This window comes from Rhamphochromis sp. 'chilingali', assembly GCF_963969265.1.
Source record: "Rhamphochromis sp. 'chilingali' genome assembly, chromosome: 21".
Lineage (NCBI taxonomy): Eukaryota > Metazoa > Chordata > Actinopteri > Cichliformes > Cichlidae > Rhamphochromis > Rhamphochromis sp. 'chilingali'.
In genome coordinates, this window is record NC_137949.1 from 30,806,136 (window position 1) to 30,819,296 (window position 13,161).

A 13,161-nucleotide genomic window follows, 5' to 3' on the forward strand; every position below is an offset into this window, starting at 1 on the left:
AAAAAAAAAAAAAAAAAAAAAAAAAGTAAAAGGCAAAAGAATAATGTCAAAAAAAGGGGGAAAAACTATCTGTATGAGATTCATAACAGGACCGATTAGCTGTTCTGTAATCCACTCACTCACAGCTGCAACACATATTAACTAGCAGATAACTGAGGGTTAGGGAGAAAAAGGGAAAGCTATCATGTCTGGGAAAGATGAATACACTATAAAAGGAGCCAAAAAGAAAAAAAGACAGAATACATGGGGAAGCAAAAACTCATCTACAACTGGCCACTATGTCATGCACCAGTCAGAAAGAGACTGATGTAATAATAGTCAAGCCAGACTCCTACACAGCATTTCTTTTCGTGTAGGGCGTGTAAGTGAGTGAGGGGTGAACTGAGGTAGCCGCTGAACTTCCAGATGCACAGGACGTAGCAGAGCAACTTCACTAGTTCCTTCTCTCTGTTTGACTCTCCCTGTCTTTCTCTCTGCCCTTCCCCACCTCTCCCTGCTGCCTCCTCCTGTTCACAGATCTGGCTGAGAACCAGGCACGAACCTGCCCGTCCATCTGATTGAGCAAACCTGAGAACCTGACACCTTCAGGGGAAAACAAGGCAGGCATGCTGGCAGACAAACAACACCAGCATCATCCAACTGCGAGCAAAGATCCTGGAATTCCACCAATTTCAGTGGAGGAAGTGATGAACATCTGTGTGCATGGAGGGGAAGAAGTCAGGCATGTTTAGGCAATGCTGTCTGCCCAAGAGTTATAAAACACCTTTTTAAAAAAAAGAAAGAAAAAAAGCTTGTCTTCTATTCTTGCAGTTACCTTAGACTGAAAGCTTTGGTCTAGGTTGTACCGCTCTGGGTGAAGTGGAGTGCCACACTGAGAACTGGGCCGATGTGTAGTTGGAGGACTTGAAAACCCAGTGGCAGTGTATCGACATTCATCACATCCATTGTCCTGTAGTGCGCCGTTGTGCTAACGCTCCTCTGCCTTAACGCTGGGCCCCCCTCGCTATCACTGCAGCACAGTTCAGTGAGTAATGGGCAGCGCTAACCGCTGGCAAAGTGAATTTCACTCACGGCCGTACACGAGACGACAGTTCTGGAGGAGAGCCAGAACACATTCATTGCCATTATCTCCAGCAGGGCGTCCTCGTTCCTTCCTCTCCTCTTATACAGAAAGCACTTCAGCAGGGTTTCACGTGGGAGACACAGCAGAATAAACAGACACTTGAAACACTTTACATAGTTTATAGTTAGCAACAGTAAACCCATTCCTATATCCAATTATCTGGGTGGGCCCCAAGTTCTGACAATGAAAGCCTTTGTCCAACTCCTACAGTGACACTTTTTAAAAAAACAAAAAACCCAAAGCTAATTGCACAGCTAAGTGCTTAGGTGGTCTACTTATCTAGACTAAAGAAGAATTACTACCGCTTCTGTTTAACACCTGATGATAATCTGTCAAAGAAAATTGTCTTAAATAGGTTTATAGTTGATTTGAATTATGCTATGCTATAACATTATGTACAGTCATTTAATTTATGAAGACAATGGTTTAGAGCCTCATATTTGGCTGAGACAGTTTAGATATAATCCCATCATCTTTTACAGATTGTGGCTTAGAAAGAGCAGTGGAGAAGAAGCAGTGTGCTGCTGCCTGAAGAGGAATGTAAAAAATTCTAATGAGGTGGCCGCCTAGCTGCTGAACTGCAGCAGTTTGGAGCTGGGTTTTAAAAGTGGAAGTCTGCTCAAGGCTGTACTTTCCCTCTCCTTGCCCTTCCTCCCTGCCTGCCTACAACCCTAGGACTCCATTAGAGACAGGGAGCTACTGATGCACATAGACAGGTACATGCAGAGACAAAGACCCGAGCACACACACACGTGCACACACATTCATGCACAGCAAAACCTAGAAAATAAGACAGCAACATCTACACAACAACAGAGATTGTTCTCATAAGCACAATCCCTGGGAACTGATGACTGATGGATACCCGTTTCTGAAGCTAAACCACTTGTTGTTTAATCATAAACAGCACTTTTGTGTCTCGCACCGGTCCGCTGAGATGTTATTTCTGGAAAACCTGTCTCAAACCAAAAATATCTTTTCTTTGAAATTTCATGTTTGACATGCAAATTATGGTCTCTTTATGATCTCCGTGCAGAAACTACTCAGACTGCCCAGAATAAAAAGATCGCCCTATGCACAATTCAACTTTCCAAAGATACCTCTTAACAAAAATAAACAATAAAATGTAAAATGTCTGTGAAAATAAAGAGGCTGGCCAAATAGAATCTTTTTTAAATGCTTCTGTTGTCACTGGAAATCTTTATTGCCATTTCTTCTCAAACTGTACACTGCAGACACTGTTCCCAGGTGGAAGCTGGTGAGGGATTTTATTCTTGTTGCCTAGCGATGTGAGGATGTTGCAATGAGCATGTAATTTACACGGATGCTCTGACTAGCCTGCTGTTCATTTCCTGGTGAATAACCTGTTCTCTCACTACAGATCTGTGTTGCTTGTGGACTTTTACGGAGGTGTATGCTGAATTAATAAAATTATTTTATCCAAGTATAAGCGTTTAAGACTGGCCAGCACCACAGTCTTGGATAAGCACCGAAAATCATGGTCAAATAATTAATTCAGCAAAGTAGTGAACAACTTTGTACATCCATTTCTGTGAACAATTTCTTCTTCTTTTTCAACACAGCATCAAGGGTTAACAATTTTTCTACCTCAGTACCAAGAGGCATCTTTGGAGTCTCCATTTCTGGGCACAGTTTACGTGCATTCACTTTCTCAGTTTCGCCATCGGAAACATGAACGCTTTGGAAAAACCTTGGCTCTAAAACAAAGAGATTCTCTGTGTGTGGCACCGGCACTATGTGGATATAGTGCCATGAAGATAACTGCAGGAAACCTTGGTACAACTGGTGGCATGTTGCCAGCAGCTGATGATGAAGACCAAAGAGCACTGTCACCTGACTCTCACCTGGTGGTACTCATTAAGCACAGTCAAACTGGCACTATCATTTGAGCTGTTTTTCCTGAGTAGCCACCAAACACAAGTTGGCCCACAGTAAGCGTGTCCACAGCAGTTCTGCCCTTTGGGGCCCTTATATGGCTTTTCTACGGGTAAGCCCACAGAAAACCCATATGGTACCCTTATAGGTTGGTTGCCATGTCCCATAGGAATTTTGCTTTTTGGGGCACCTTAGAGGGAAATCTGTGAGCATCCCACAGTGACTTTGCCCACAGAAAACCCATACGAGGTACATGTAGGGTTGCCCACATGGGGCCCATAGCAGTTTTGCCCTTTTGAGTCTCCATGAGGGTTGGCTCATGCAGGTCAATAGGCCATTCTTAATAAATGAAAAAGGGAGAAAAAAGACTGAGGTATACCAAATTACAAAAGAACTGGACTGAAAATCAATGATAACAGGTCTTATGAAGTGATAAATCCACGACATGTTTAGTTCAAACTGGTGTCAAGAAGTAAAGAGATCAAGAGCGGTTAAACCTCTCTTGACAGAGGTTCTGTCATGGTTTGGGGCCGAATTTAAACAGTGCTGTTGGTGATTTTTCCAAAATTGATAGAGTTATGAACACAAAAAAAGTATAATCAGAAGTTGATCCTCCATGCAATAGGATGGATTGGTAATTGCTTCCTTTTTCAGCACGGCAATGATTCCAAACACGCTGTCATCCCTGGATAGAAAAACATACAACAGACCACCCTCAGTCATGGACAGGCCTCCCCAGAGCCTGGAGATAAAATTGAGGTTACTGTACTCTAAAAATCCTAGAAATGTGGTTTCGAGCCAGATGCTTACTCTGAATAACACTTTTAGGAATCTTGGAGTCATTTTTGATGTCATTCAATACGCATTTTGAACAAATATGTAGGACTGCTTTTTTCCATTTGCGCAACATCTCTAAAGTTAGAAATATCCTGTCTCAGAGTGACGCTGAAAAACTAGTTCATGTATTTATTACTTCCAGGCTGGACGACTGTAATTCATTATTATCTGGATGTCCTAAAAACTCCCTGTAAAGCCTTCAGTTGATCAAAACATGATGCAGCAAGAGTCCTGACAGGGACTAGACAGAGAGAGCAGATTTCTCCTATATTGGCTTCTCTACATTGGCTTCCTGGTAAATGCAGAATTGAATTTTAAATCCTGCTCCTCACATACAAGGTCTTGAATAATCAGGCCCCATCTTATCTTATAGTACCTTATTACCCCATTAGAGGTCTTCACTCTCAGACTGCAGGCTTACTTGTGGTTCCCTGAATATTTAAAAGTAGAATGGGAGGCAGAGCCTTCAACTTCCAGGCCCCTCTTCTGTGGAATCACTCTACTCTTAAGATTAGGCTTAAAACTTCCCTTTTTGATAAAGCATATAGTTATGGCTGGATCAGGTGACCCTGAATCCTCTCTTAGTTCTGCTGCAATACGTCCAGGCTGCTGGGGGATTCCCACGATGCAGTGTTTCTTCTTCAGCCACCGTTTTCACTCACCATGTGTTTATACACTTCTCTGCATTTACTTGCTTGTTATTATTAATCTCTGGTTCTCTTCCACAGCATGTCTTTTGTCCTGTCTTCATCCACTTACCCCCAACCGGTTGCGACAGATGGCCACCTATCCCTGAACCTGGTTCTGCTGGAGATTTCTTCCTGTTAAAAAGGAGTTTTTTCTTCCCACTGCCTCCAAAGACCGTGCTCATATGATTGTTGGGGGTTTTCTCTGTCTTCTTTACTGTATATCACTGTAGGGTCTTTACCTTAGGATAAAAAGCACCTTGAGGCAACTGTTGTTGTGATGAGGTGCAATATAAATACATATTTTCATATTATTGAACCCAAACTTTTATTTATAGCTATATCTATATAAGGCAGACATAGATGTCTATATAGAGCTAGCATCTATCTGTACATAATGAGTACTTTGGACACAGTCTGAACATCAGAAAAGTCAGCCTGCTGAAAGTCATACCAACTCTAATGTAAGACCTTTTAAAAAAGGAAGGAAAAGAAAAAACAGCTTGAGAAATGTAATTTGTCTGCCCTGCACCACACAGGAAATCTATTTAGAACCATTTCTAAAACAGTCTACCTCTCATCAACTATTCTGTCATTTCCTGCAGGTGAACAATATCTGCAATTTATATGGGAAAGTTTCCCTGCAACGTCCTGAGAGAGAAAGCGTCAGTATTCTCGACCAACTCATCTTTCAGCTTCTGCTTTTACAGACAACGACCAAAAGAAAATGAAAGGCAGTTCCTGTTGTTGTTCTAATGCATTTGAATTTAACCACAGTTTTACTTCTATTATAAAAGAAAACCTCAACTTTCCACACTGAACTGAAAAAAGAAACTGACCTGAGCAACGGGGCCAACAATGCAAAGAGAGCATTTCCCAGCAGCGGGCCTTGTTAAACACGGCTGTGACGACTGGGAGGTGTTTCTAGGGCTAGTCTGTTTACTTTATTCACCCTACAAAAGGTAAATTCCCTCTCTTAATATCTGAAGAGCAGTGAACCTATTTGTTACCAAACAAATACTCCCAGCTCAGCATGGGTCTGGCACACTCCACTCTATGTGCTCAAGTGTATGTGCTGGGATGAAGCAGTTTCATCAATTGAGGATTAAAATAGAAGGATGGGAGGGCGAAGCTGCGGTATAATTAACAGTGTTGATGCAAGGAGGAGGGTTGAGAGAAGAATCTGTGGGCTTGCTGTCTATAATTGAGCCCCTTCACATGCTAAAAGACGGGGGATGGGACTCAGCCAGGGGTCCCAGCAAACACTTCCAAGCCTGCTATTACTTCATTCTTGGATCACAGGCACTTGTGAGCAAAGCAAATCAGAGTAAGCCCTTAGTGCTTCTCACAGTAACGTGCACAGATTAATTTTGACTGTTCCACTGGAGCAGCGTCTCTTCATCGTCATTTGCAGCACAACAGTGGAGCTGTATGAAAGTTTGAACTGGGATAAATACCGGGGGTCATGAGATGTCAATCAAAATGTTAAGTAGATCATGGTTTTCTGATTGAACATCACTGGACGCCCCAGGCTGCGGGCACCCAGTGGTCATATACACACTGCATGCCAGGAAACTCATGTCCTAGCTGTCCAAACACCAATAGAGTAATCAATAATATTCCTGAAAATCAACACACTTGGAAACAGAAAACACGTGAGCTACACACAGTTGTTGTTAGAAATCCCGTTTATGGCCACATTGTTCCAATTGGAAACAAACCAATCAATGTTAAAATTTTAGCCCTATGAGTTCGAGCTTAGGGCTCTCAGGATGTTGGCCAATCAGTTGGATCACATTGCTTTGTCATATGGGGTAAAAGGAGCAGCATAACCTACAAAGCACCTCCAGTGGACCTGCATAATCCTTGGCTTCTCTATTGTCTTGTGTCTGTGAGCTTCCAGATCAAATTGCATCAATGTGCTTGGACCCTGTTGTACTTCCTTGTAAGTCCATCCATTCACTTTCTTAACCACTTATCCAGCTACAGCCACAGGATCTGGAGCCCATCCCAGCTGACAATGAGAGAGAGGCAGCGTCAACCAAACAGAGTTTGCCAGACCGCCACCAGACTGACACAGACTTACAACCACCCACATCCACGCTTAAAGCCAATTTAGAATCACTAATTAACCTTTGGACTGTGGGAGGAAACCAGAGCATCCGGGGAAAGTCCACAGAGTCCAAGGACACCATGCAAATGTCCCGGAGAAAGTGTATAAGTCTGTATAAGTTCTATATTTACTGCTGCATAAAATGCAAAAAAGTTCAACTGTATTCATGAGCAAGACCAGTGGTTTGGAATGCAGGAAGGGTCAAGAGAAAGCATTTACATCTTTGCATACAACCGTGGATTAGCAGCAAGGTCAGCTAACGGCAACCTGTCACATTTTTACAGCTGAGGTGTTGATATGACAGATGCCTGCAATGTTTGGAAGTCATCCACTGCCCTGTCCTCTGCCTGATTGCACAGGTAGCAAACAAGCTGAATCACAGAGAGATGTGAAAAAGGAATCCTGATAAGATCGCCCTTACCACAGTAAAGAAAAGCGCATTTATTTATCACAAAGGCAGAAAACAATCATAGCATGGATAATGTAACAGCAACCTTGTATCTATTGCTGGAACAGACACTAACTCAACATTCAGATGCACTGAATCAGTTAGGAAAAAAGAATGAAAGCAGTGTGACACAGTCACAGCAGATACTCCGAGGGGCTGAACTCGCATTTATAGAATTATGTAGATTCATTTTAAATGGTTTGTCTGGGCATGTTGTAGCAAAGTGCTGTTAAAAGAAGCGGCGCAGTTCTTACAGTGTGATTAAGCACGTTGGGGGAGGCTGGGACCTTGCTGAGCCAACTTGAGAAACATGACCTCCACAGCAACAGCAGAACTGACCACGGCCTATTTAAAAAGCCCACAGAGAATGTAATCTAATCTACCATAAGTTGCTCTGTGCATCCTCTTCAGTTAATTTCCCTCAGTCAAACTGATCTTTCAATCGATCAACAGCTGTTTAGCCCCTAAGCATGCCTCTGCAGCAATAAGGAAATGCACATAAACTCATTCAATTACACAAATTGATGACTGGGATGTATTGCAGCAGTACGGATTTTACCACAGACAAACATATGACGGACACAATGGGACCTTTAGCTGAGAGAGCAGTGGGTAAAAAGGAAAATACAGCCAGTCATCCTGGAGTGCCAAAGTCAAGGTGAAGGCTTGATTAATAGCCCCTTACATTGGTATCTCCTCTGAGGCCACCGCTAGTGCACAAGATGTCCACAGTTTTATAATTAGCCCTTTTAAGTTGAAAAATAAGGATTAGTTCTTGCCAGATAAGCATTTTACTAAGGTAACGGCAATGTGATGCAGTCAGTACAAAGGACATGGGTACTTCAGTACAACACAGAGACGGCAACAAAGGAAGACCTTCTTGTTGTTACTCTCACGGGAAAGCTCAGGGGATTCTCTGGGATGTCTCTCAAGAAGCCTTGCTGACTGTGCTGTCCCCTCAACGCCCTCACAGCTTGCAGGGCAGTCTAATTTCCGAACTGAAGGCAGGTATGCTTCAGTAATCAGGAGGTCAGAAATGGCAGGTAGCTTCTTGATGCACAGTTGAGCAGCTGTGAGGCTCGATGAGGACTCAAATTTCAACAACAGCAACAGCAGCAGCGTGGCAAACTTATACATGTAAACCGTTTCCAGTCATTGATTTGGGCACGTGTCCAGTGCACTTCCAGTCCAATTACAGTCAGGCCACAAGGTTAATCAATTCATACAGTCATTTGGACTACGATAAGTCAGCTAGTGTTGCATAACAGTGGTGCCCTGCTAAATCACACTCTGCCAAAAGAAAAAAAAAATCACAGTGCAAACCTGCACAGCATGCTGCTCCTGCTGTACTGCACCACATTAATGGCACACTCCAGCCAGCCCTGCAACTGGAGTTTTAACCTATTATTGAGCCAGTCTTATGCAAACTGCATTTAACTACAAACAACAGCTCAGGGAGGAGGGTTTCTAATGCTTTTGTTCCCCCTGGTGCCGAAATGTACAACCCCCCCCCCCCCAAAATAAATAAATAAATAAATACAAGTAAATTAACATCTGCTTTGCTAATCACACAGTGTCAGGCACTTGTCCCAGTAATTGTTCTGTTTTGATTTTGGTGTACTGATGAAGACTGAAGCTTTGTGTGAGCCCCTCATTTGCACCTTTCACTATGTTTTTCTAGCTCCTGCTGGGCATTTGAACACATTTAGCCTTCTAGGATCTTTTGAAAGTGAGGCAGAAGTTGGACATTTAGGACACACCAAACTAAAAATTTGTCCAGTTGTATGTGTTCGCTTTGTCAATAGCAAACAAGCCACTTCTGACTTCTTCCTTATCAGTATTCTACTCGAGTGTACGTACCGTGTAAACACAAGCAAAGCAACGACTTCACCTTACCTCCTCCCAGTGCCGATAAAGACAACTGCTGAACTAAGCACCAGAGCCATTGAGGGACTGAAAGAAGTGGCCAGCGTAAGGTGACATATTCAACTTCAAGAATGTCTATCAAACATAGCACATGCCCAGCTTTCAGTTTCAGCTGAATTCTTTGAGTTGCAAAGCTAGCCTGGCCGGGTATCCAGGAATACATCAATGAAATACACAGGAAACAGGCAGTGAGAGAGGAAAGGCTGGGAAAGCAGCCATGTTTGTTATTAACCAGCTCTATCTGGCCTTTGCACCTGGAGCAACATGGAAAAAAACTATGGCCTATTTTATCAGAGAGCATACTATTGCACCCCGGTTAGACTATTTACAACATATATTTATATTTATAGAGAGAGACAGAGAGAAACTTACAGTATTTGCTCTTTATAAAATTGAGTGAGGTACTAAAAAAAAAAAAAAACTATTACAAGACAAGTGAGTAGGACATTCTCCTGCACACTTCAGTCAGTCCACTTGAGGCTATTTATCTAAAAAGTCATCTGAACCTTACAGACTGAGCCTTTGGTCCACAGTGGTCTCATTCTTCCCTCTCAAACAAGAGCAAAACAGGGACTCACAGAGTGGAAAGAGATTCCCTGGTTCCAAAGGCAAAGGATGTGGAATTTTGGAACCATATGAGAAGAGGGGAATTTCGGTACAGGAAACAAAGCACAACACGGACTACAGCTGGTGTTGTTAAATAGAGTTCTGGGGCAAACCTTACGCAGCGTTTTGTTGTGCCAGCATTCCAGTTTTACTACACGTCACATGGTAAAAGGCTCCTGAACATAATAATACAATCGTAAACATGAACAAGAATGAGGATAAGCTGATCAGACCTGTCTACGTATTGAGATCTGTTCTGAGATCAGCCGTGGCAGAGCCCTTGCGCATTCCTGCCTGCTTCTCAGATTTCGGTCCACAGGAGGGGGGACAACGGCAGAACCTCTGCGGTTTTTGTACGTGGAATTATTTTCCAAAGCTGCCCGCATGGTCTCTGTATGAGGCTCGGGCCTGCAGCTCTGCTTGATGTTTGGATTCTTCACTGAGTCGGAGTTCTGTAATCCATTCCAGAGAGAGTGTGCAGGCCAAAAAGAGACAGTGTAGCAACTGGCAGACATGTCGAGACAATACCAAGCACGTCGCTGCTGTGTGGCAGCGGGGATAGCCTGCAGCAACACATCATCATCAGAATCCCTAGTTTTCATTATGGAACATTTCACTTTTTTTAAGTGGTTGTTTACCAATCCTTCTTCTTATTTTTTAAAAACGTTCTCATCTCTGTCCCACGTCAGACTATTTTCAGCTTGTGTGTGAGGTTCGATGGGAGCAGAAAAGGGGAATTACACAGCGTCTGATCTCGGCATGACTGTGGGTTTTGGTTTGGGTTTGAGAGTTGGAAGCAGGATGACAGAAACCAGAGAGGTCTCTTTAGTTTATGAATGCAGTGTATATTGTGACAGACCACCAAACGGAGACCAAACCCTTCAGTCAAGGTCAGAGCCCAGCCAGCTTGCAACACCTTCCACCTGTCCCACCGCTCAGCCTCCCAGGGTCAGCAATCTCCCACACCAATAATTACAGTGCGTCCAAACCGCTGCACATTTTTGCGAGGTCAGAAACTTTGCGTCAGGTGGGATGGAGAAGGGAGTGATTTCCTCTTTGTCTGGACCCATTTACTCTGTGACAGAGCTCTGAAAGGGGATTACATCATCACTATTGTGGCTTCCGAGCCCTCTGCTTTCCTCCGCCGGGTGGTATAAAGTGGACCGTCCCATCCAGACAAAGACAGAGCATTCCAACAGTTTAGCAAGCAGGAAATTCAGACCCACAGTCACACCTCATTAAAGTCAAACTCATCAACCTCTCAGTCACCAGCAAAAAAAAAGAAAAAAAAGACACTCACTCTGAAGAATCATCAGAGGCCATGTTACCATCAGGTCATTTGACTTCTGACTATGAGCTGACTAATACCAGTCAGACACTTCACTCGTAAAAACTGAGGAAGCTTCTCCTTTCTTTTCTTTTTTCTTTTGTCAAATCTGTTACAAAAGCTTCTGTCAAATCCAGGAAAAAGTGACTCATGTAGGAGGGGGAAAAATCTGCCTTGTAACTGACATTGACCACATTGGTACACCACTTTTTATCCAGGGATGCATCTCAAGGTCTGTTTATTTTGCTGTCCAGTGAGAGGTGTGTGCGCAGGCGTCACAGTCTCAGAAATGACTTTGTGACGGTAAGAGTCACCACACCACAATGAATAGAGTTCAGTCAGTATCGACTTTAAGAGCGCTGATGCACTTTGAACCTGAGCATTAATGAAATAATAATAATAATACTAACCTCATCTTTCTTTGTATAATATAAACAGTTAATTTAAGCATGTTATGAAGACCACTTAGCATATCTGCAGCGCATACATTCCAGAGTAACAAATTATAAATCAGCACAATGCTTCTCTTGTTGTTCCCTTTTATCTTTGCTCAAACTATTCCCTCCGAGCCAATGCACAGGAGACAATGATAACATAAGCTCAATTTAGCAACAGGAAGCATCCTTGTGCTTTCTATAAAAGACCCTACTACGAATGAAGAACACCAACAATTGTTGTGCGAGAGATGCAACACAAAGTGAAAATGGCAACACTGTCCTCCAGTAATAAAACAAGGGGAGGACTACGTATGCTGATAAGGAACGTGAGAAGCAGAGACTCTGCTAAACAAGCAGAGTTATCTATTCTGAAAGTAGTCTCATCCAAATCTTTGGGCAGATCTTATCAACTGAACTAGCCTCTCATCCCCAAATGAACCGTTACAGGCCCACACAGTGAAAGAAATAAAACAGAGCAAGTATTTTTTCCCATCCAACAAGATCATTTTCATCATCTATAATAAAAATAACAATAGAAAAAAAGCAAGAAGCAATCCAATGTATTTGCAGAAGGCAAAAAAGGAACAAAACTGAGAGTAACTAAGCAGTAAAAGTGGAAGTGAAGCTGTATGATCAGTCATGCCAGCCACAGTGGGTCGGGTCAGCTAAGCTTATCAAGAATGCTAAAAATCCCAGATCCTTGCCCAAAACCAAACTACAAAGTTTCCCCTTTTTCACCTGACTCAAGTTGTCCAACTGCAATAAACAGTGCTTCTGTAACACACACTCACACACCATGATTCAGTTATGAGCAGCCACCCCTCTATTGTATTTAATTCCCTACCTGCTTACTTGTAACCGTTTCACTGTAGTTGATATTTTGTAAAACATGGCCCCCTCTGGACACAACGCTGCCCTGTGAAAGTAAACTCTGAAAGGTTAAGGTCTGTTTGTTTCTGTCAAAACAAAACTCCCAGCCCTTCATTACCAGATCTTTCCTATTCACACGCGCTGCTGCCACCACTGCACTGGTGTGCATGCCCTCTGTATTCCAAAACAGCCTATGTGAGCACAGTTGGACACAGAGGCTGGAGTGCACTCCACACATCCACATCAGGCAGAAATAAACTGATAATCTCATCAAGAATGGCACTGGATACTCAGCGTGGAGGGAGGGGGGCATGACTTGCAGAGAGCCCTGGTGGCCTAATCTATACAAGCAGATGCTGAGCCAGGGCAGGCTGTAAACAAATCTCTCAAGACAGATGTGGCAATCACCTGGTGCCTGACAAGCCTTCTCGTGTGGCAACAACGCGGGATACGCCACCTCGGAATTTTTTTTCCGGGTGGTGACAGACGTATATCCTCCAGTATGTGGCTTGAACGATGCCACCTGTGAATCGCAGAGAACAATGCCCTTGACATACACGGCGACGCAGCGGATATGTTTTGACAGCCACCCTGATAGCCTCACCACGCCAGCCCCATTAGTTCTGATAACAATAATAACACTGCGCACTGGCTTTCCCCCTGCACCTTCACACGGCACGAGGATGTGCTTTGTCCTCCTCACACAGATGTTGGGTGCAGGCACCCCCGCGCATGACTTCGTAACGCCACTCACCTTTTCTCATAGTGGTTGTCACACAACACGAAGCAGTCTTGCTTTTCTTTCCTCTCCCCCTTTTGTTTCAACTCGTAACAAGGTGCTCCAAGTCCGAGACACAAACTACGCAGCAGCTCTGTTGGCTGCCCTCGCGGG

General features: G+C 43.4%; 1 protein-coding gene across 3 annotated transcripts in view; it reads right to left on the reverse strand.

The window, feature by feature from the left end:
- Window positions 1–13,161, reverse strand: part of LOC308390079 (signal-induced proliferation-associated 1-like protein 1) — a 37,308-nt gene extending 24,147 nt beyond the window's left edge. For 2 of the 3 annotated variants that reach the window (XM_080871784.1, XM_080871782.1), the window contains exon 1: window positions 13,024–13,161. The gene's annotated coding sequence lies outside the window, so the exon portion shown is untranslated. Of the gene's footprint in view, window positions 1–814; window positions 1,163–13,023 lie in introns of those variants that run through there. The other variant, XM_080871783.1, reaches the window with a different exon arrangement.